The sequence below is a fragment of the Cydia amplana genome, chromosome 2 (assembly GCF_948474715.1).
Source record: "Cydia amplana chromosome 2, ilCydAmpl1.1, whole genome shotgun sequence".
Taxonomy (NCBI): Eukaryota; Metazoa; Arthropoda; class Insecta; order Lepidoptera; family Tortricidae; genus Cydia; species Cydia amplana.
This window is the reverse complement of record NC_086070.1, coordinates 26,194,449-26,220,392: the sequence shown is the minus strand read 5'-3', so window position 1 is coordinate 26,220,392 and position 25,944 is coordinate 26,194,449. Positions and strand designations below refer to the sequence as shown.

The window sequence follows — 25,944 nt, the reverse complement described above, 5'->3', positions numbered from 1 at the left end:
TCGTCATTGTGGTTCGACATTCAATTTGAATTGTATTTTGAAATGTGGACAGATTTAAACAAAATTGTATCGAAATTCCGATTGTATCTGAAGTATTATTAATAATATCATATAAATGTATTTATTGAATAGTTTTAGTACAAATTATAGCGTTTTTATATATTAAATGTATAGATATTGTTAGGTGTAGTTGTATATTGGCTTGATCTCAATTTATTTGCGTGCTGGGATGTAGATGGCGCTTATACTAGTTTTACATTTGGATGAAATATACTATTATGAAATAAGAAGTTTGTTTATTTGTATGTCCCTGACATTGTAGCGACACTTCACATCTCCTTAGTAATTAAATTTAATGTTTAGAAATTGTGTATTCTGATTTCGGCTAGGCTACAGTGGTGACACTACTTTAATTCACAAAATGACGCATGCCATAATTTTATGAGAGCTAATTTGTAAACCTTAGGCCTGAGGTCTCCAACTCTCCAATCTTGCGTGAAATAACACTTATAGCTGGTCAACCAAATCTTGTCAGTAAAAAAGGCGCGAAATTCAAATTTTCTATGGGACGATATCCCTTCGCACCTACATTTTTCAAATATGCCGCCTTTTTCTATTGTCAAGATATGGTTGACCAAGTATATAAGCGTTCTTGGCGCTGTAGCTGTACGACGACGTCAAAAGGCTGTTAATTTTTTTTTTCTTATCGTCACGTGCCATCTAGTGAAATTCTTTTGTTTTAGTCGCTACGGATTTATGGATGAAGCGTAAATCTCCACTATGGTCCACAGCGACATCTAGTCACTCTTAAAAGTACTATTTAGCTCTGACTGTAGTATACTGTACGGAATATTTGCTAAAGCCATCGCCAACGTCCATACCACGTTGAATACACCGGTTCTCGTCCGATCACCGAAGTTAAGCAACGTCGGGCGAGGTCAGTACTTGGATGGGTGACCGCCTGGGAACACCTCGTGTCGTTGGCTTTTTGCTACTGAATATTTTATTTGCTTCTAAAAGAGTATTTGAGGTTTTTTTTATTTTATAATATTACGTAAATAAATAATAAATCCGCATGTGGTCCCGTTTCATTTTGCACCAACCATGGCATAGTTTGTTACTCGAGCCGTGAAACCTCGAACTACACTTATGGAAACTGTCACTTGCTCGGGTATCAATAACGTAATTATTAACTCAGAACCTACTTTGGAACGATTGATTGGATTTTGATAAGTACTTTGAGTGTAGCAGAGGTACCTAGTACAGTTAAGTTTAAAAATATGGGTGCATAGTTGCATAGAACTTTCTCAAAAATATGTCCCATAGTTCTTCACCGACATTTTCTTTTAGTAATACACTGTATATACAGTGTGGAAAGATAAGTCGGGCCCTGGAGGGAAACTACCTTAAATCCTTAAGCTGGCTCATTTTACTTAAATGAGACATTCCTTTATTTTTAAAAAGAAACAAAACTGCATTCAAATATTTTCTAAAACTCGCTTGCCTCGCCCGGGACTCGAACCGACTAAAAATTCCAAAAAATAAAAACTCCCAATTTTATTCTACTAGTCGATACAGTTAATGTTAATGATAACATTTCTCCAAGAAACATTAGGTCTTAATCGTCTGTCGTACAAAATACCCATAAAATGTAATATTTGGTACTCAAGATTTTTTTAGACAAGCCAAATCGAAGAAAAAAACTTTGAATGCAGTTTTGTTTCTTTTTAAAAATAAAGGAATGTCTCCATTAAGTAAAATGAGCCAGCTTAAGGATTTAAGGTAGTTTCCCTCCAGGGCCCGATTTATCTTTCCACACTGTAAATAAATGTGTGTTATAAATGTCTTGTTTGTAAATAAATGATTATTTATATTTTTGAGTATGATGTGTGCTATGCGTCCAAAGTTAAAACGGCCGTTTTTGTTTTGAGTTTATAGATTGACGAATTCAGCAACATAGAAGGTAGTTTGATGTATTCAAAAGGTACTTTAATACAAGATAGGTACAGTACGTAGCGGCCCCATTTTTAGGGTTCCGTACCCAATGGGTAAAAAACGGGACCCTTACTAAGACTTCGCTGTCCGTCCGTCCGTCCGTCTGTCACCAGGCTGTATCTCATGAACCGCGATAGCTAGACAGTTGAATTTTTTACAAATGATGTATAATCTCTGTTGCCGCTATAACAACAAATACTAAAAATAAAATAAAATAAATATTTAAGGGGGGCTCCCATACAACAAACACGATCTTTTTGCTCTATTTTTTGTTGATGGTGCGGAACCCTCCGTGCGCGAGTACGACTCGCACTTGGCCGGTTTTTTAAAATATCTTTCGTTAAATTGAAATAATCACGATTATTTAGCAGTAGCCCTAGTGTGCACGTTGATGGGCTCTTAATAGTTATTATTATGGCCACGCGTTGAATCAATATTGATACTTCTAACTCCCTTTCCCCTCATTAGCATTCAGCTAGCGCCACCCAATTTTTACACCCTATTTATAGTGGTCAGGATGTCACGTCACAGCCGACAAAATTACGTATTCACCCACCCAAGGCGCCACTGGGGTGATTCCTGGAACAATTTGTATGGGAATGCGTTAGTTTGGCAGTTGTTCAACCGCATTTTTAAGTTGGTAGCGGTTTATGTTGACGGAAGCTAGCGCGAAATGTTATGCTTCCAGACAGCAGTAAGTAGGTTTTTTTTTTCGTAAAATTTAATGACAACTTTGGAATAGAATAGATGATGACTTTGAGAGTTATGAGACTAGGACTACCTACCATAAGAAGATTTAGGTAGGTACCTACACCTACCTATATGAGGTCTGGGAACAAGCGTGAAAATAACAATAAAATTACGTCATTCGAAAATGGGTAGGTACCTACCTACCTGTAGTAGCTGTTAAAATTCTGCAGTCGACCCAACCCTCGCATACCACGCGAGGCCAAAGCATTTCTTCTGAGGTGATCAACTTCTTCAAATAACTCCAATGTAATTTCAATCTAAATTGTTAAGCAGTAAAGTGCATTTTTGAAAAATCATTTCCCCCATTCTCTTAAGTAACTATTACGCAAAAAACCACTCTATACCAAACGCAGTAAGGTAACTTAAAAGTCAAGTAGAAGCCGCCTTAAATTTATTTGTCGTTATTCACGCCAATATCATATTTATGCCCTTGTAAATTAATGTGAGAATGGCGCGGCAATCGTAAAAGTAAGTATAAGCCGGTTTTACGAGAATGTATAGCTTGAGAATACTTATTTACGTTAGTCGACGACCATTCAAACTCGTTTGTGTAGTACTTTAAAACAATTACTAATTTGCTGTTCACCAATTGATCTAGCACCTTTATATCCAAGAAATAAGGTTTAGGCTGGCTTGGTTTTTATTTTTTAGTTGTAAAATCAGTTTGTTTTCTTACACCGATCTTCGGAGAATGCAACGCGCCGATTGGTTCTCAACAGTCGCTCCTTCGCCGACGAAAGGCGCGAACGCACAGCGCATGCGCGTACACACACGCCATATTGTGGATGTATTTGAACAAAAAAATAACCGTGTTTCTCGTGAACTATCGAAAACTTTTGATGTGTTGAGTTCTTAAATAAACTTTTTTTTTAACTTTAGTGTGTGGTTTTGTTGTTGTTCTGCCAAGTGTATTGGAATTTACCACGTAGGTTCCGAAACGGGTTTCGGTCCCATCGACTGGATATTTTGTAACTTGCATAATTTTCTGATTGTTTACCTGCATTAGGAACTGGTCTAGTGAGTTATAATTTACATATTTGTTCGTGCCTTATTGGATTCCAATTGGAAAGGTAAGAATTACGATTATTTAAAAGAAAATTTTCCTTAATACCTACCTATCTGATAATGAAATAAAACAATAATTAAAAACCGGCCAAGTGCCAGTCGGACTCGCGCACGGAGGGTTCCGCACCATCAACAAAAAATAGAGCAAAACAAGCAAAAAACGGTCACCCATCCAAGTAGGTACTGACCCCGCCCGACGTTGCTTAACTTCGGTCAAAAATCACGTTTGTTGTATGGGAGCCCCACTTAAATCTTTATTTCTTTTTTAGTATTCTGTTTTTAGTATTTGTTGTTATAGCGGCAACAGAAACACATCATCTGTGAAAATTTCAACTGTCTAGCTATCACGGTTTGTGAGATACAGCCTGGTGACAGACGGACGGACGGACGGACAGCGGAGTCTTAGTAATAGGGTCCCGTTTTTACCCTTTGGGTACGGAACCCTAAAAAATGATACGGTGATCAATAGATAGGGTGACCATACCGGCTTCTCAAAAACAAGGACAGTCTTGAATAGGGACAGTCAGCATTAATAGTAGCGTAGGGTTGGTATTCCACCTGTCCAATATTTTGATCAAATTTGTATTTGCGTCTCACATTTTGCTTAATGAGAGAGTGAGACGCAAGATGCAATGTACATTTGATCAAATATTGGACAGGTGGAATACCATCCTAAGCCCAAAAGTATCTGCCACAACGCGCCAAAGTCCAAAAGTATCTGCCACCTTCGAACAGTTTTGCAAATAGAGATAATTAATCTCGAGTTTTTCTATAATACCTAATTCTCTTCTATAAGTTGTGGTTACCTATAATTAGATAAGCATCAGTCATGATTGTTGAATAGATTCATAGCATGTAAGATGTATTATCTGTTGGTAATCCTAAATAAAGAAAATGAAAATTTATAACGCTGTACAACTAAGGTACCGTTCAGATTCCGACTGCACCAGCATTACTGTATTGCTGTCGTAAATGTAATAATTCCGGGCAGCAACAGCGATTTTGACTTTTGCGGCAGTAAGGTCGCGCTGCAATGCTGCTGCAGTGATTCAGCCAACTGCATTGCTGCAGGAAACCTCAAAAAGTTAATTTTATCGGATAATGTATAGGTATGTAAGTATTAAATTAGACATTCCCCGAGTTAATGTTAATTCCCGGGTTAATCTTTACTGGTAGAGAATGCCGTGTGGAATAAATAATAAACTCCGCCTTTTGTCACTGTGTATTTTATCCTGTGCAATAAAGGGGTGGTTGGTAACACAATGTCAAGGGACAAGAACACTCGAAATCTCTAATCAAAGGGTTCAACAGCAAAACTGTTAAGGAGCTTCTAGGGCTCAAAAGACACAAAACTTGCGCGGTGACTAGAATTTTGACTGAACACTGCAAGTTGAACAAACACATGTTCCAAATAGGGAAAAAACAAGATGCGAGATGCGACATGCAGGTTCTGCCAGGAGTCAGAGGAGACTGCTATGCATATTCTCTGTTCCTGCGGACCACTAATGTCCAAAAGAAGTACCTACATAGGGCGACACATACTGGAACCCTATGAGGTACAGAGCATTACGGCCCAAAGAATCTGGAATTTCCTGGATTCAACGGACATTAGTAGTGAACTTTAAAGGGCCGTCACAATAGATCACAGCTTGGTCGAAGTGGCATCCAAAGGCCCACAACACCCCCAATAATAATATCATTGGCCTTAGCGTCTAATGCAGACGATTTATGGCGTAAAACCGGAGAAATATCTTATTACACCGCCTGGGACGAAATCAAGGAAACGCAGGGATGCCCAGCACCTGCATTACCCTCTCGGCTTCACTGTCTTATCCCACAGGAAAGGCGAGTCAATACGTGTGGAGACAGGTCAGCTGCAGGAATCTGCCGCTTATTTCAGGTTGGACCCTACTCGCGCCTTACGGAAACTCCATTCCGGGTTTTATTTGGAGTACCTATCCTTCTCCTAGATGGATCGCAAACCAATGCTAAGAGGACGACCATCTCCCCTGTAACGAAATATCTTCTTGCTTCGTTTGTGGACTTAGTCGCCTCGTACGACACCCTTATCCTATGTGAGGGTTGGCGCTATTCTAAAGCCGGCCACCACACGGCTAAATAATAATAATAATAAATAAATAATAACACAATATTAGGGATAGTGGTTGCACATAATTTAGTTCATTTTCAATGTCAAGCGGCACAATTAGGTAATCACACTTACCATACCTACTAGGTACTTTAGTTTACAGACAATGATTCATCCATGTTAAACACTGATGTAATAAAAGAAGTTACATACATTTCATTATTATTATACAGAAATACAATTGCCAATTAAAAATAGCTTACGAGTCTGTTTATCAATGGAACAGGTGTTATTGAAGAACGGTGCCCGCTACCTAGATTTAGGCCAGCGTTGCGTCAGATTCAGATTACAAATGTGAAGCGTCATAATTAAACCCTGAATGGAGTTTGTATGGATCTTGCAAGTTACTTAATTGGTCATTTGATAATTAATTAAAAGGGAATTGTAACTGTAGCAGGTTGCAGCGGACTTACATCAAATATGTATACGTTTAAATTTGTTTCGACAATTAGAGAAACGTCGATCAAAAAGGTCTTTGTTGTTACTTTAATTGACTTTTCTTAACATGGAATAGGACCTATGTGAAGACAAAAATAAAAGGTCTGTGTTATTTCTGCCTTCACCTGCTATTTATATAAATAGTAGGTAGTCTAATTTTATACGGAATTTCCTTCAATCCTATCACAAAAATCCCAATCTCCTTTTGGCAACTTAAAGTGAAAAACTTTCACACTGTCATAACTTTTCTAAAAGCTATGCGACGAATGTAAAACTAACATGACTTTGTTATCTAAATATTATGTTAACACTTACACAACGGTAGTAAAATAAAACCCTAACAAATAGGTAGGTAGTCACGCCGGCACGTAACGTTAAACAATATATTTTGCAAGGCTCGGCGTAGCTCAAACAACTTTCCCTTGCATAACTCCTTAAATAAATTCACGTACATATGCTAATCAGCGATTATCTCGGCACATCTTCGCCGCTCCCAAATTCTGCAGTTCATGGACTCTTTTAATTTTCCGAAGCTTAATTGGTGGGCGTTGAAAAGTAATTATATTATCGGTAGATGATTTTATAATTATTTAATAACCGTTGCTGCGTGAATTGCGTGATTAAAATATGCCAAAAAAAATAAATTCGTTTGATTGTCAGGTAAATTTCCTTCATTTTCTAAAAGAAAGTTTTACTTTAATATTTAACAAATTTACCTATTACCGATATCGTATTTTTCGTTACGCAGCCAAACCAAAATTATTTCGCATGCTATCATTTCATTACTTAACTATTATTGATATAACTATCGATCGATTAAGTTTTATCATTATATTTTATTATGCTTCGTGCATCACCTGTCTGTATGTTGATAGACGGATCCCAAATTTTTGTGACACTAAGGTAACCATATTGACGAAATACTATACCTACGCGTACTCTACAAATTAGTTATTGTCTTGTATAATACATTTTCAATGTAGGTAGGTAGTGAATGAGATTATTTTAAAGAATGCATAAATAAATAAAAATACCGCTGTACTTTCAGCATCAAGACAGCAACAATCAAGAAGCTGTCACAAAACATTTTAATGCGTCGTTAACGGCCGATTGCTCACTAAATACCTCTGCAATGTTTACATGCTGTCTCCCACGGCTCCCAGCCTCACAATACCTGTTCAAAGATACCAGGAATTTATAACTGACACGGTACAATTGCTCTGGTTGACTTGCGAGGTCAAAGGACTCCGCCTACGGTCCGAAAGTGTTTTGTTTTTGATGAAGCCCTTTTGTGAGTTCGTGGGAAAACGTACACTCTGAACCTGCTGTATTGCTTGAGTAAGTACCTTGAATAAGCAACTCTGAGTGTACTATTTCTTCCGGGGTATTCTTTGGCGTTTAAACTCTAATCCGAGTAAGAAATCTTCGAGCAAAGTCAATTTATTTGAGCATTATCATTCCTTGAATGAAATGTGATGACAATACTTCAATGGTTGCTAATAATGTTTATTATAACAATTAACAACAGTGACAGTAATAATATTTATAATTAGGTATCACTAGCGTATTATCTAGTGTTCGATCGACTTAGTACATATTATGCTTGAAGTTATATGCTTCGTGCAGTTCGTTTAGTCTTCTCGAATTTCTCGATCTCTCACGGTGGATCTACGGCCATCCTCTATCAGCGCTTAAGGAATATTACCAGTCCATCAAATTTAAAAACAAATATCCCAGAATCCATTATAAACTCTACCTAATCACAAAACAGCGTATCTATACATTCCATCCACCACAACGTTTGCAAACACCATTGTAAATGCCCTGTGTACTTCCTAAAAATGGCGTAATGTAATCACACACGTTTAGAGACTAGCCTATGAGTAATGGCCTCATAGTGAAACTCGGAACAATCGTAGGTTACACAATCCGATCTGATCATTGTGCCCTGTGAGTCTTGTTTAAATGGGTTGAGGCTTGTGAGCGGGATGGGAGAACGAGGTGTGATGTGTGTGTAATTGGTACCGTAAAATGGACCTACTTTGCTCCAAATTAATTATGAATTATATTAAACGTTAAATCATTTTAGATACTTGGAGTATAATTATAACATGGGAGCAAAGTAGGGTCAGTTGAAGATACCTAATCTAAACTTTATTTCATTCGTGATAACTTATCTGTAAAGTATTGAAAATGGATTAGTCCTTCCTGAGTCTGGCAAACTCTTACGAATGAAGAGTTAATCACAGTAGAAATCACTTTTAGGGATTTCAAAGGAAATACTATATTGATCGTTTTAGCGCTGTATTATTTTATAAACAAGAAGTACCTCAATTTTAGCTTGATAGACCTGGCTGAATGTGTCGGATCGTGGTGCTTCAACCCCTAACATATTTTAATTCTAGTAGGACGCTAGATTGGTGTGTTAAGTTAATGCACAGATGCACACAATACTTCTATACCAAGTAACTGAATGTTATCATAGTCTTTTAAAATCTTTAAAATATGTTGAATAGTTGATACCACTTCCGAACTAAGAAACCTACTGTCGCGTAAAATGGCAAGTTTAGTTTCAAATCAGCATATTTCGAAACCTAGCTAGAAACTAGACTTGGCAAAAACTTGGCCTTTCCGTCTCATTACGTAGTAGGTATGACCAGTCAGCAGCCACCTGCCGCATTTGGTCGGGCACGCGGCGAAATGTTGCCCATTCACAGTTATGTTCAGTATGACTACGTATTTGGACCCTAGTTTGTAGTTTTTACTTTGTATATGTATTAAGAAGGTATCTGAAATATTATGGACCGAGTTATTTGGGCTTAGTATATTAGCAATAACAAGGTAAGATATTTTTATTTTGATAATAAATTGGACCATACCAGTGTGCTCATGTTTACAATTAGTTACATGGCTCAGTTTGTATAAGCTTACTATATATATAGTTATAATTAGGTCTTAGGATAGTAATTACAAAACATTTGTAAAATTATGTTAAAATGATGTTTACATAATATTAAAATACCTACAGACTTCATTTCACTATACAATACAATAATATAGGTAGGTATACACGTCAGTTATTTTTACAATAATGCGAGAAATTTCATATTCTCACAAATATCATGCTTAACAATAATACATTTTAAATGTATCATAAATATCACAATCAGTACGTATCATTATCTAAAAAATGATGACACATCTCAACTAAAAGTACACGCACAAAAATACGCATCGTATCTCAGACTCGTTACAAAACGTGAGATCGCTGTACACATCATTTATCTATGGAAACATGCGGAAATTTAGCCGTACTCATACACACATACAGTAATGAATGAGAAACGTGCTCTCACGATTAAATTATAATAAAGTAAAACGACGAAGTCCCAAAGCAGTTTCTGATATATATAGGCTGGTCAATTTTAGTTGGCTTTTGAACTTGGAGGCGTTAAAATGTGAACTACTTATCACTTATACAAATACTAATAGGTACTTTTTCTGATTACTAGTAAGGTTTAGAAAGGTCTATGCTCATATCTGAAGAAGAAAATAATGAAGTAGGTATACGGTACGGTCAAGGATTTGATTTCTGTACCGTTTTGATCCTTGTCACAGTGTTAATAATGGGTTCCCTAGAGCGGCTTTCATATTGATTGTTAGGTACTATGACAAGGTACAAAATGTTACAGAAATCAAATTTAAATCCTACAGCAAATGTAGATGGAGGAAGAAAGTACTAGCTTCGGAAAATCGTGGACCTTCGTTTTCTATGGCCGTTATGCATGGCCTTAATAATTAAAGTTTCTCTCATTATTATTTCATGGGGCAGGGCTGGATTATTAAAGTATGAGCCTCACGATTTCTATTACTGTTACTTTTCTAAAGGTCTCTTAGAATTTGCCCTACGAAGCTTTTATAGAAGAAATATTAAACTGAAATACTTAGTGAATAAAGGATTAGAACAATGTTGTCTCAATAAGAGTTACTGCGGTACCTATACTTCTGAGCAGGGTTGGGCAGTATTTCAATTACATGTATTTGAAATACGTATTTGAAATACAAATTAGTATTTTGTATTTGTATTTCAAATACTACCTCAAAAGTATTTTGTATTTGGTATTTCAAATACTGCACTCACATGTATTTAGTATTTTGTATTTCAAATACTTCAAGCTTCAAAATACATTTCTATAAATACATTTTATTAAATTCTATAATCCTAAAATGTCTAATCTCTCGCACAAGCTGTGAGCCGACCGCGAACCTCCGATCCAGCCGAGATACAATTTTCATTGGCTGAATACTGGATCTATATTAGGTCAACTTCTGCGTGGAACTTTTCGTTTAAATCTAGGGGATAGGGTCATTGCAGTAGTTTCCGTCCATGCACAAGTTTTCGACGACTTGACGGATTATCAAATATATATTTCATTTTTAATTTACTACTTTTTGCGAAATCTTCATCTTCCTCGCGTTGTCCCGGCATTTTGCCACGGCTCATGGGAGCCTGGGGTCCGTTTGGAAACTAATCCCAGTAATTGGCGTTGGCACTAGTTTTTACGATAGCGACTGCCATCTGACCTTCCAACCCAGAGGGTAAACTAGGGCCGTAATTGGAATTAGTCCGGTTTCCTCACGATGTTTTCCTTCACCGAAAAGCGACTGGTAAATAGCAAATGATATTTCGTACATAGTTCCGAAAAACTCATTGGTTCGAGCCGGGGTTCGAACTCGCGACCTCCGGATTGCAAGTCGCACGCTCTTACCGCTAGGCCACCAGCGCTTCCTTTTTGCGAAATATCATTGTTATATGTAGACAGATATATTGCTTAGACGCCTTAGACATAAGGATTGAAATCAGTCCAAATTTGTGCAGGAATGTAGGTATATAGTATATATTCAAATTTCGTCAAGTGGACGTAAACTAGAGCTGGACGAAAACTAGCGCAATGACCCTATAAGTTTATATGAAAGGATATTCGTTAACGTTAAAACTAAATGCTAAACAAAAAAATAAATAAAGGTATATTTTGTAATTGAAATACATTATTTTAAACACTGTAATTTGTATTTTGTATTTCAAATACCCGTCACCAAAGTAGTTTGTATTTTGTATTTCAAATACTTTTAAAAATGTATTTTGTAATTTGTATTTCAAATACGTGGAAGCCAGTATTTTGCCCAACCCTGCTTCTGAGCTAAGTTATTTTCTAGTCTTATGTCGTGTCGTTAAAAATGTAGCTTATGTAACCAACAGTACTTACTTAAGATCCAGTCATTCCCATCTAAAAACAGCCCCTAGGTAAGATAACCCTATGAACTCGCTGCGCTCAGTTGATTTCATAGTAAAAAGAGCAACTAAGAATGTATACCTACATTAAGTGTAGAAGATACATATTACAATTTGTATTTGTGTGTAGATATGAGTATGTAAAAAGTAATTAACATGGCAGATGATTTACCGACCTTGGTACATCCTTTGCAATTCTAATGACCTCGGCTGATACAGGAACTTGTTACACTCGTTATAAAGTATACATAAACATAACACGTTTATGAATAAACTATTTCTATAATTTTAGTGTCCAAGTCTTACAATATATGATAGACTAATAGGTACATCTCTGTTATATTGTAGTTTTTTTTTTAAGATTGTTTCAATCAATTTAATGTAATGTTTTTACCCAAGTATTGGCTGTTATATTTATATTTTATACTTAAATGTTGCTTTATCGTGTCGCTTTTAATATATGTATTAACTTGTGAAAGATCACTTGAGGACTACTTACAAAATAAATATTTAATTTTATCTATCATGCATGTGATATTATTAACATATTTTTCTTGCAAATGTTACCCATCGAAGTACTGCATTGTCTTTAAACAACCCTGTACAGTTTACTTTTTAGCTAGCCTATATGTTTTCTTAGCGTAACACTGTGGGAAACTAGAAATGTCTATAAATCCGTCTGAAGCTAAAAAGAAGCTTTAACGCGCTACCTCTAACGGCTCTAACTAATAAGCTAGCTTTTTATGAGTATTTAGCAATTACCCACCGCCACACATAGCGACAAATACAACCATTAGGCGTTTACAACACCTCCGCTGTTTTTTAGAGATCCCCACAAAAAAGTCTATCGTCTGTCCCAAAAAATAAATAAAGTATGACTCTGTTTTGGCTAGTTATTTTTTTTACGGTGGTTGGTACGTATTCTATCAAAATAAACCTAGATTTGAATGTACTTTTCGATATGTTTTAGTTAATTCATAAAATGTAAGTAGGTACTTTAATTTACAATTGAGGGGCAAGTTTCAAATATTCAGTGGTCAATTATCATTATAAACAATGTTAGTTTTTACTTAAGGAACTAACTTAAACAAAAATATAATAATACATATTTATGAATATATGTATTTACAAAATAACAAATTTTTGGATAAAATAAAATTGCTGGAAAAATCCTTAGAAAATATAATCAAATCAAGTATAAAGTAGTCTTAAATAAAAATATTTTGTATGTTTTTATTTTTAAACATAATTTATTAGTATGTACATATAAAATTATTACGGAACCCACTTATCAAAGGTACATAACTTTTTCTGCTCGCGCATGACGCAACGGCCCGGTATGCGCGGAGACCGGTTTGCGGAATCTAACCGCGTGGTCACTCTAGCTTGAGTCTCTAACTATTTGTGGGCTTGTGGCCACACTATTTGCTTTTTTTACAATTGCTGGCGTTTGCAAACAGCCATATTATGTTTAGTTTTAATTTTATTTGTTTGTAAAAGGCTGCCATAGATTACTAAAGAATTTACAAAATAATTGAAATACAGCTCGGCTGCGTTTGTCTTAGTTATTTTTCATATTACGTATTGTACATACCTACTCACTTAAACTTCTCAAAGACAGTTTAAAGTAAGTTCTACTTAATTATTTTATTTAAATTTATGCAATGACTGCCCTAATGGTAGTTAATTTTGCAGTAACCATTACTGAATTTAAGCATCAAAATGTTATCTACAATCTGCATTACTAGTGACCAGAGTTTAAATGTTCTTTCAGTTCTTTCATATAATTAAGTAACAAATGCATTAATGTCGCCGTTTTTTAAATAATTTGAGATAATATATTTATAGCTTAAGCTGGCTTGCATTAGTATCTACTCGCAATACGAAACACATAAACTTTTTATAATACAAGGTGTAACAGATTCTTTCAAATTGCCCAACACACTTCGGTACTTCATCAAACACTATGATTATATAGGTTCTTAGCAGCATTCCACACATTGCCACATCGTATACATTGCGTCAATTCAGGCTCTAAATCACGGGTACAAAGTCTTAATTTGATTGATCTACTTTTTCTATCAGTGTGGAAACGTAGTGAACGGAATTGTGCCAATAATGAATTTGACAAACTTATATGAGCAGGTGGCAGAATATAAAACTAAGTTAGTCCTATAATAATCTTACGCAAAACTTTTATGGTGGTGTGATTGGTAACCGCAGAAATAACTTTGTAGTTTTTTGCTTATGTATAAATGAGGCTTTGATTGATAATTAAAGTAGGTACATGATTGATTTTCATATTACAAAGGCGGATGTTATAAATATATTTCTTAAGAAGTTTATGTTTGTATTTATGTATTTTGTAAAATGACGCTAATGATGTTGATCGAATATTTATAGTTTAACATTTTTTTTTCGTTATATCTTGCTTACGTTTCATACCAGGTTTATTCAACTTGTGAAATACCAATTTGAAATGATATAACACTGGTAACAAGTACCGTAAAGCCACAGACCAATTCAAAATGCAATAGCAATCAAAATATATTTAAAACGAAAAAACTACATTTTAATTACTCTATACGGCCATATGTATGTATGTTACGGTATCTTAGATTTAAGTGTTGCTCCAATAAATTAAAAAAACAAATTTATATCAGTTATATTAATTGTATAACCTATAAAAATAGCAATAGGATTAAAATTGGATTAAATCAGTTTCAACTGTACTTCCAAGATGTCCAATTGGCATTATACCGTATATGTGCACATTAAAATACTGGATTGAGGACACACGATCTATTAGAGGCAACCTTCTACATCTATGTTTGTATTGACATATAAATATATAATTCGAATAAGTATTCCGGTTAACTGATTAACATTAAAAAATCGCGATGGAGGCAGTTAAACCAGCAATTTTTGCATTTTAAAGAATAAATTATGGCACTTAAAATTAAAATACATATTAGTAGTTAAATAAATCTGTTTATATGGACTTAGTAACCTGGAATATCCTGCCCTGCCTAATTTGCATAAATACCTACGGTACTTAATAAATAGTCATTATTTTTATTATGAAAACTTGAAATAAGGAAAGTCCTGGATTTGAGAATAAGTGCATGGTTACCCTATTCACCATAATTTTTGATATGAAAGTAAGAATTATAAAGTTTAATTTGTATTTATAACTTATATAAATCTTCAATTTTGACAGAATTATTAAATAAATGACATCTTAGGTACTCTTAGTAGGTAATTTTGACAAGACAACATCCTCAATCCACAAGGGCTTCTTCTATCACGTTGCTTCAACGTCTCCGTTCAAAATGAAACTTTAACGTATTTATTTAAGGTATTTTTCCGCAAAAGTGTAGCGATGCTCCACAAGGCCGATTGCGACACTGGGGCCAGGTGTAATCGTTTATTAGATACGTGTAATTACGCGTGGCCTTATGCCCTTTGCACGATCTTCATGTACTTACCTATGTAAGGCATCTTCAGCAGGTACCTGCTCACAGAAAGCCTACCGTAAACGTCTATATACACTCTATACTGTCTATAGCGAGGCAGATATTTTAATGTTTCATCGTGGCAGATGACCCTCAGTGTTTTTAACCTGCAAGCTCCCACAAGCCCCTATATGGTAGTCGTGTGGGCTGGCAAAGACTACTTAATAAAAAAATACACAATACCGCGAAAACCGAATTTCGCAAATTGCGGGCATATTTCTCTGCCACTCTAATTACGCCAGCATGCAGCATTGGAGTAAAAGGGAAAGATCCCCGCAATTTGCGAATTTCTGTTTTCGCGGTAGCCCCTCAGGTTGCAAACGGTTAAGGGCAGGGCGACGTAAATACATTTTTCATGTCAAAGGGAATCGCACATTTTCTCATGGGAAATACGTCGTGGTATATAATAAAAAAAAAACATTATTTTACGGAGTCCCTGTATCGTATCATTTTCCTGTTGAACCTTTTCGGCTGAACCCTTAAAATTAAGTTTCAAGAATCAGAAAATTCGTTCACACAGGAAAAACATACCAATGTACGACTTCTTGTGTCCTTTTCAGTAGGCTATTCGCGACCTGTAGTGCCAAACGACCCGCATATTTATTTGTCCATTCACATGTAAGCATTAGCTCGTTTCGTAAGTTTTAAACGTTACGTTTAACATCTTTAACACCGTTGCTTACAAGTTGTAGCTTTGTAACTATTATTACAACACAGCACGGGCCACACACCATGACATCTCGCAACCACATTACCCTGAATGACTCTAAATATCTCTAAACTGACACTTTTGTGGTTTCAATAGTTTTGAGTTAACTCCAGCTTAAGTTAGAGTAACTAACTAGGCTTGGTTGTCAAAATAGCATACGCTACAGAATAGGAAACTCTATCCACCAAATGTTTAGCAAAACCTAACTGATAATATTTTTTATAAAAATTGGGCCGAATTCTTTTCGGGGTTACAAAATCAGACTGTTTCCACATTACCCTGAATGACTCTAAATATCTCTAAATTAACACTTTTGTGGTTTCAGTAGTTTTGAGTTAACTCCAGTTAGAGTAACTAACTAGGCTTGGTTGTCAAAATTCAAAATAGCATACGCTACAGAATAGGAAACTCTTTCTATCCACCAAATATTTAGTAAAACCTAACTGATAAAAAAAAATTGGCCCGAATTCTTTTCGGTTTCACAAAATCAGGCGGTTTAACATGTCTGTATTATGTGCGTTATCTAATGTGTTTGATGGTTGGGTTTTCCGACCACTATACTGAATATATTGAATACAACTAACCATTTTTTTATGTATACTTGCAAATTAGTAGGTATTAGTTATGAGTTGATCCCATATAGGGTTAGAATAAAATGAATACCATTACCCTTCTTCGCAGTCCCTTGCGTATGCGGTCACGGTCATGTACCTACTAAAAACTTCAAAAAGTATTATATAACCATTTACATTGTTTGAATTGGAACCTTATAGCACACATAAAATCGATATTTCTAAAGAATGTTTCTTGCAATTATAACCTTCTCAAGTGCCAATGCATGATCACATAATTTTTTTTCCAGTGCGTCACGTTCATACAAATAAAAAATAATTTCATACAAGAATGTGACGATCTGGAAAGGAATTTTTTGGACACATTTTTTTATGTATGAGGCGTGAATGTACAAATGATTCTGAGTAAAATGAGCCCAAGAAGTCAATATTTTGAAGACATGAATGAAATGTACACTTTTTTTGGAAAACGCTCAAACACACGACGTGATTTCATATTTTCCGATAAAGCCCCCTAAATTAACACACACTTGATTTCCTCCTGAAAAAAAAAATCCATTAAAATACAGGATGATTCATGAGACGTGAGCAGAACTAAGCCTACACAAGATCTAAGGATCTAAATCGTTCACCACAATATTTAAGTAAAACAATCACGCTTTTTTTCTGTTGTTATACTTTTTGGTAATGACAAATTTAATTATCTACAATCATGGATTAGGTACCCTACAACATTTAATTAACAAAGATAAAACATTTTTAACCGTTTAAAAAAGCGTTATGTCACACTTGAGTGAGATACGATGTTTCAAAAGTAACCAGACTCCGATGATATTTAATTTGGCACTTGAATTATGGATAAAACAAAGAGGTGACCATAAAAGTCGTAAATAAATTAAAACTTGTTTTTTAAACAGTAATAAATAAATTAAAGTTAATATCACAAATACTGGTACGAAAAAGTTGTTTATAACTTACTGTATGCGTAGGCTTGATCCTGCTCACGTCTCCTGAATCATCCTGTACATTGTTGTCCCTATTAAATTAACATTTATGGCCACCCTTATTTTGGTAGGTAGTAATTGTTAGTAAATTATAGAGTTACCACAAAAACTAGGTTACAATTACAATACAATATTTATATAATACTGACTAGGTGCCAAAAATATATATACACGACCTTAATTCTAATTATTGCCCATATGTTAAGGTAGTTGCCCACATATATACATATTTATGGCACTTTGTCCGTATCGATATTTTAGACGTGACTGTACAGTCACCTGCAACTCCTGCAATAATATGTTACTCTTCGAAGGCCGCAAAAATATGTGACACGCTCTTACGTCTCTACAAAAAATATCGTATCAGATATTTTTGCGGCCTTCGAAGACTAATTATTATTATTGCAGGTTAAATTCCTTTATGGCGATTTAATGGTAGTGGTACCACATCGTCAAACAAAATCAAAAATCTCCCCACGCCGTATACGCCCATTATACTTAGTAAACTTTAATAATGTGTGTATCAATCGTGTAGTATAAGCTGAGGATGATCGCTTCGACCTTGGTGATGACGTCAGGTATGTGGTTCATATAATATGACCAGCGAAACCAGTGTAATTGTAACCTGCCTTTAGACTACCTATATCAAAAGCTAACGTAAGCACGCCACTTTTCTTCTAAAATGTCTGAAAAATTGTATGCTGATTAATGCTGATAAATAGATGATGAATAAATGTCCCAAAATATACATAAGTAGATACATTTCTTGTTCTCTGTAATCCGTTACAGTGCAGATGTGCAAGTTGCGGAAAGTTTCAAAAAGTTAGGAACTTCAGGGAAATTTCGTAGGAAATTAAGGAAACTTTAATTTTCAACATGGGAAATTTCGGTCCCCATACAAAATAATTTTTCAATATGGAAATTTCGTCACAGAGTTGCTGCACCGTTGAGCCGACAGATGAAATTTGGTATGGTATGGGGATAGTTTAAGGCCCGGGGAAGGACATAGAGTAACTTTTATCAATCATCATCATCACCATGCATTCCACGCAGACGAAGTCAGAAGACTCAGAGAAGGTACGACGTAAGTACTTGTAACGAATTTGAAGCTCAAATTATACTAGACGGATCGTACAAGAGACCGAAGAGACGAGTTTTGAATCAGTAACAAAAACGCGTAGGTTGGGTTCATCAAGTTTTTGCGGCTTTATGTCGGGATACAAGCAAGAAGCGTGATCACTTTAATGGCTGGGATACCTTGTTATATTCATGCGTTGTATATTATAATAAACACTACTTAATAACTATAAGTTATGTTTTTGTTATGGTTTTATTCCTTTTTAATAGCACATCAATTTGCCTGTAAAAACACAGGATTTTTCATTATGAGACCCCTCCCTCAGTCTAGACAGGCTACTTCCAATTTCTTACCGCGACCGAAGCCCTGCCACGAAGGCTACTCTAGCCAACACTTGGGAGTTCTTTCCCTTAAGTGTTTGCCTTGTGCGTAGGGCTGCCATCTCTAAATTCGTCGAACACGGACATATACTTTAAAAACCCGGACATTTGGCGTAAGTAAATCGCATTTTTTCCCCGGACGTGTCCGAAGATAATACTATTTAAAAACAATCTCTTTTTTTCATTCTAAAGAAGTGTCCGGGTTTCCCCTAACAGTTTTTGAAAACCTCCCCGGACGGCCCCCGAACGGCCTCCAAACTAGGACAAATCCGGGGAAACCCGGACGGATGGCAGCCCTACTTGTGCGGAACCCCCGAATCGTTTCGATTTCAGCAGTCTACGGAAAAAAAAACATATTTCGGACGAAGGTACGGCTTTAGCCAAAAAAAAAGTACAGTCAGCGATAAAAGTTTGTACCAAAGATGAATATTTTGAAAAAACTTTTTCCTAATTATTCAAAATTTTATAGGACAACCAACCCTATTCAAGTGAGCCAAGCAATTTTCGAATTTTGTACTAGCCTATGCCTACCTACTCCAAAAACAATGAGCACACATTCTCACGGACCGTGGTGGATGAAATAACATGCGCGTGCGCCATCGATTTCATGCTTTCGAGAGAAAACAAAACGCTAATATTTGGGAATCGAAATCTTGCTTTCATTCGTTAGTGGTTTGTTGGCAGTTACTCGTGAAACTATGTTGTGAAACAATTAAAAAGAGACTCGTGGAGATACCTAACACGAAGATTTTAAAATTTTGATGAGATATAGGTACTTCGCAAGAAGAGCACAAATAACGTTGAAATAAGTACCTAGGTACTAAAGATTAGGCTGGGCTGGTAACTATAACTATTAATTAGAGTTAATAACGTTTAAGTATATGCTGTATATGGATATCAATTACCCATCTTCGCTAAAATCGCTTGTACCGAATATAACTCAAATACGCTCTAATATCTACCATCAAAATGCTACGAAATTATTGACGTGTATCAATTAGTTTCTATTTAGGTAACCACTGAAACCAGGTAAGTTTTCCAATCCTTATTAACTTCTTTAAGCATTCCAGTAATTTCTACTACCTAGCTATATTTAGTTTAGACTACTTTAGACCCTAGTAGGCCTAGTTAAAGGCAAGGCTTCGCATAAGGTCATTCGACCTTTTTCTACTTCTATGGTCACAGTTGTTGGGACTTTGTATGGTTTTAGTTATTTTTATTTGAATCGTGGAACATTTTCTTTTAGTAAACAAGCATAATAGGTTAGGTACCTATTAATCTTAATTCAATCTTGACTTTTCAAGATCTTTATACATGTTAGAAATTTGATCTAAGTATGTATTTTCTATTTTTAAGTATGACTCACTAGTCACGTTAGATTTATATGGAATGTATCACGTGACCGCCTGTCATCCGCCATAGAAAAGTAAGCGCCGGAAGCTCCTGGCCCGGTCTAACGTTAGTCGTCCTAATTTTATTTATAAAACTCAACAATTCTTGTTAGTTAAATTTTATATTTTGTCTCTATCAAACGCACTCGCCTTAGCAAATTTCTCTTTGGCTCAGTGGTTGACTGGTAGAAAATGCCTTAAGGCACTGTACGCCTCTTGTTGTACCTTATTTTTATGCAATAAAGTTTAAAATACAATTGTTTGGAAAATGGCTGATGATAAAATATTATTTTATGATCAAATCTGATTTTAATAACAATTATTTTATCGGGACTCAATATGTTGAGCCTAAATAAAATTTTATAGATTGAATTTATTTATTTCCTTCCAAACTGGCAAAATCATAATTATCTTCCCAAAATCTAGATCAGCTAATTAAGCACTAAAAATGTTCTAGACCAGATCACTATGTCAGTAATTCAGTCTGGGAATTAAACTCTTTTTGCCAAACTACCCACATAGACAATTTCATTGTCTGTCTGTATGTATGTCGCAGCTTCGCAGGCGATAACAGCAAAGTAATTAAGTGAAAGTTGTTGCGTTGTCTGTTTGTCTTGCTCTGAGGTAACTCTTTAAACTATTGGAATTCATGGTACTTACTAGACGGTTTGAATATTTAGAAGACACTGAATAACAATTAGATTTAAATAAGAGAAGATTACGGTTAAGTATTTTTAAAGGAATTAAAAAAATATACCTAGAAAAAAATCTGGACAAAAATAGACGATCGCGCGAAATCGCCTTTCCATACAAACTGGTACTCTGGATAATAACATCATGGCAAATATTTTGACACAATTTGATGTATATCAAACACAATATTTTCCATAATGTCAATATCCAGAGAGGGAAATGGGGCCTATGTTTGTATGGAAAAACGACCGTTCCCTTAATTCCCTTTCCTCTTAAGATTCCTAATACTTACATATAGGTCACCTATTTCGCACGGTGAATCATCAGCCTCGGTAGCGCAGTAGGCAGCGCGTAAGTCTCATAATCTTAAGGTCGTGAGTTCGATCCTCACCCGGGGCATATCTTTTTGCCTTTTTTCCTCCCTTCCTTTCCATTATATTTTATTTCATTCCGTCCCCGTTGTTATAAGAACAAAACAAGGTCACAAAACTTATTTCGCTACCACTTGTCGCAACTATCAATCTATACGCACTAGGCGTTTATTATGAAGCAACATGCAATATGTTAATCCGTCGTCTTCTAAACAATGCGTACCTGCCTGCTATTCCAGTCTACCCACAAACTAAACGTGCCTAATTGCTACGCACAAATAATGAGCACACAGCTCATAGTGAAGGGAGTTTTCAATCATTTGATTACAGCGCCACCTGTTAGCGGATAGATGAACTACTTCTGATGACTCATTTTTATTTCAGGCCCACAGTGGCAAATGACAGTCATTCATAACAACGTAAGTGAAATTTATAATTTTTCTTGTATCAAATTATTCAAATTACGTAATGTTTACATAAACAGCTATTTTGCTATCGGTAGGCCATCTTCAATGAAATTTATAAACGGATACGTTACTCGTTTAGTAATAACTCATTACCGGCTAAGCTTTTTCTGTAGTATCCATATCGTTGTATCTTATTTTTATGTAGTTAGGGTTCAGATTGGCGTGTGTTTTATTGCGCAGGTGCAACCCAAGATGGCGCCGGTCAAACAATGACGCCATTATGTAAACTGGCTAAGGTCATCGTAAGGCCGTGCGGGTTGTGTTTGTGCTTTGGATATTCGATTTTTAGGTCTTCATATTGGATGCGGATCCGCCGCACGCTGCTCCGGTGTGTGAGCGGGACATCGCTATGTATGTAATTACGTGAATAACTCTTTGTCCCTCACACACCGGAGCGGCAGGTGAACCCGTATCAGTGTGAACATGAATAGTGTGATACTTACAGAACTTTCTTTGTCCAATGAAATTGCGAGTGAATACAGATTTTATGCAATAGAACAAACACAGACCTACCTAGGTTTTTGCGATTATAGAACCAGAGAGTTAGGGACGTCATGTTTCATACGCATCACTGACTGAGGTCAGTGACAGTGACAGAATTAGTTTTTAAAAATAAATCGCAAATAGACGATTATGGAATGTTTCTTTTTTGTTGTAAATTATAATAAACTATTAAGAAAGTTTAAATCCCATTTTCCATGTAGGTACGAGGGGCGTTCAAAATATTCTCGGTATTGATATCTTACAACCTCTTCTAAAATTTCTTTCGTTACTGGCCGCTAAGGTTTATTCATTGACATTAAAAAAAAGTATAATTCGAACCGAGATGTTCTTTTGTTTTTCTGCAATTGCTGAACAAACATGAACATCATGTGGGAATTGACAATGTTAACTAAATTAGAACATCGATGCGTGATAAAATTATTGACAAAACAGGGTAAAAATCAAAAAACCATAAAAGAGGAAATGGATTGTGTTTACCGTGAGTCTGCTCCTTCTTTATCTACCATTCAAAAGTGGTCAAGCGAGTTTAAACGTGGAAGGGAGAGTGTTGAAGACGACCCTAGACCTGGCCGGCCTGTAGTAGCTACTTCACAAGAAAATATTGATAAAGTGGAAAAACTTATATTGGAAGATGGTCGAGTGAAGGTAAAATCTATAGCACAAGTAACCAATCTCTCTATTGGTACCGTACATGATATTATCCATGACCATCTTAATATGTCAAAAGTAAGTGCAAGATGGGTTCCGCGAATGCTGACTCGGCTTCAAAAAGACATGCGTGTAGCTTGTTGTTCCGATTTTATTGACCTGTGCGGTGAAAATCCTGATGAGGTGCTGCAAAGAATAGTTACTGGAGATGAAACCTGGGTTCATCATTATGACCCAAAGAGTAAACAAGAGTCCATGCAGTGGCACATTAAGGGTTCAGCTCATCCCAAGAAGTTCAAGGTCATCCCTTCAGCTGGCAAGGTCATGGCCACGATATTTTGGGATTGTGAAGGAGTATTACTGATCGATTATAAAGAAAAAGGTGTAAATATCACAGGACAGTACTACGCTAACATTCTACGTCAATTAAAGGATGCTATCAAAGAAAAGAGGCGAGGAAAGTTAACCAAAGGTGATATGCTTCTGCATGACAACGCCCCCGTCCATACTGCTCATATTGCCAAGGCAGCTATTGTTGAATGTGCGTTTGAAACTGTTACTCACCCACCGTATAGTCCGGACTTAGCCCCCAGCGACTTATTTTTGTTCCCCAATCTTAAAAAGGATCTGCGTGGAAATAAATTTTCCGATGATGAAGCATTGAAGGCGGCAGTGGAGGAGCATTTTTACACCAAAGATAAAAAATATTTTTATGCAGGATTAAAAAAAATAATTGATCGATCTTTTAAGTGTATGAACATAGGGGGGGAGTATATTGAAAAATAAAAATATCAAACTTTTCGTACTTGTTTGTTTTCATTCTCATACCGAGAATATTTTGAACACCCCTAGTACAGTGTGACTGTGACCATGCTAAGTGAAAATAAAATCGTGAAAAATGCAAAATGTATATTTTTCTATGGGATAAGCACTGTCAAGTTGTCTATTCCTTTTTAAATGCTTCAGGCTAAATGTTCATAAATGTTATTTTCCCAATAAATAAGGTAAACGTACTGGTGCTCGACGCGGTCCCAGTACGTCCTCTTGAAACTTAAGTCATTGTCAATAGGGGTGACAGCAGGGTGTCATCTATTGGGCATTAGCATGTCGAGCACTAGTACGTTTACCTTATCAGTAATATTAGCTTTTTTGCGTAAAAATATATATTTGTTTTGAATGTATGTAGATTTATTTATAAATACACTATTAAACATGAATAGGTACAAGTAGAAAGAACCGTCCTAATTATTACTTACGCGGCGTATTTATTTTAATTAATTTTAATTAAAGTAATACAATTTGGATTTTTTTTGGATATTATTAGATACAATAGTGGTTATTTCTTCATGACTAATTTGCATAACCTACAATTGTTGCCCATAGAAAAACACTTCTTGTTTCTCGAAGAAAGTAAAATTTAATTTAATAAAGCCGTTGATGTTTACAAGAAAAAGGCGGTAGCTAGTTTGTCAAGATAGTCTGTTAATAAATACTACTCTAACGGTACTATTCTTGAAGGGACTTTCTATTACCGTACTTGTAGTATAAGGACAATAATAATTATTATTATGTTGAAACTGTTGAAGATACGTACTAAGCATTTTTCACCACACCAGCTCGGAAAGGCTATCTTTGCACTTCAAAAACTGATAGCAGAGTTGCATTTTATTCACATCTGAGGCAAAGTAATCAAATGCAAATTTTGAGTTGTTTTCTTATATTTGCTGGTAGAATTGACTTTTAAATGATGATTTTGAATGAAAAATATTTAATAACATTCATTTGGATTTGATTTGGTTTGATTTTGTTTGATATTTTACATTTAATATTTGCTTCGGGTTGGTGTGGTGAAAATTTTTGTGTTTCACTCGGGGGCAAATTTTGTTTAACCCTCGTGCTTTGAAACCCTCGCGACGCTCAAGATTCCATTTTTCGAACCACTCGCTACGCTCGTAGTTTAATTTTGGAATCTTTCGCTTGCTCGGGTATCAATATTAGCACGAGCGGTTAAACAACAACTTTGCCCCCTTGTAAAACAAATAACTGTGTAACTGGGGACTACTATATTTTTTAGGTTTTCATAACCCAACATTTTGAGTGTCATTATAATTACAAATATGTTATAAGCGTAACATAGTGTTCGACCCACGTTTCGGTTTCGACAAGTTTCGGCATAAAAATGATGCTTCGGCTGAAGGTTCGGTTTCAGAAAGCTGCCGAACCTTTCAGCCGCGCAGAAACTGTGTAGGGGACTGCGTCCTACATTCACCCAAGCTTAGATGATATTAAATAAATAATTAAATAAATTAAATTTTAGCTCTTCCCGTTATACGCAATGCGCATAGCATTCGTAACGGTAACTTTGTTTATTTATTGCCGTTAGCGATAAGCTTGTAAAAGTACTGTAAAATGCATTTCCTTTTCCTTGTCGGCACTGACTCTTTGTTTGTCCATTTTTGTTTTATTTCTCTGTCGGTGTCCGACTACCTATTGTTAAATTTAAGTAATAAACTAATTTGTAGCCAGCGTGAGAAACGCTAGGATCCCGCATGTGCAAACCGTTATCGGTCCTGTACCGCTATCCCGATGAGCCTGATGCTTACCTGCAAAGTTATGGTCATCGGAATCGCGGGGAGCCAGAGGATAGTTCTGAGTTAGACGTTAACTCGTCGAGTTGTCTCGTACCTTTGTTATCACAGGTCGAGCTCGATTGTATATCGCTCCCTACTACATACTAGTTAAATATTTTAATTTCTGTTAGTTTAGTTTTTGAGTAGTGTTAATATAGATTTATTATTTTTCCGGAGTCTACACTTTTATTTATAATAATCCCAACACCTTAGTACGCATACCAAACCCATTCGCTCAAGCTTAGATCATATTTTATAGAAAGTGGTCGTTTTATATTATATTACTGTTTTA

General features: G+C 35.8%; 2 non-coding genes across 2 annotated transcripts; both read left to right on the top strand.

The window, feature by feature from the left end:
• The first annotated feature begins 867 nt into the window (after positions 1 to 867).
• On the top strand, positions 868 to 986 carry LOC134662239 (5S ribosomal RNA). Its single transcript, XR_010098041.1, has one exon. It is a non-coding gene; the product is annotated as a 5S ribosomal RNA (ribosomal RNA).
• A 20,372-nt stretch (positions 987 to 21,358) lies between these two features.
• Positions 21,359 to 21,431, top strand: Trnam-cau (transfer RNA methionine (anticodon CAU)). The gene has a single exon. It is a non-coding gene; the product is annotated as a tRNA-Met (tRNA).
• Positions 21,432 to 25,944: the final 4,513 nt, after the last annotated feature.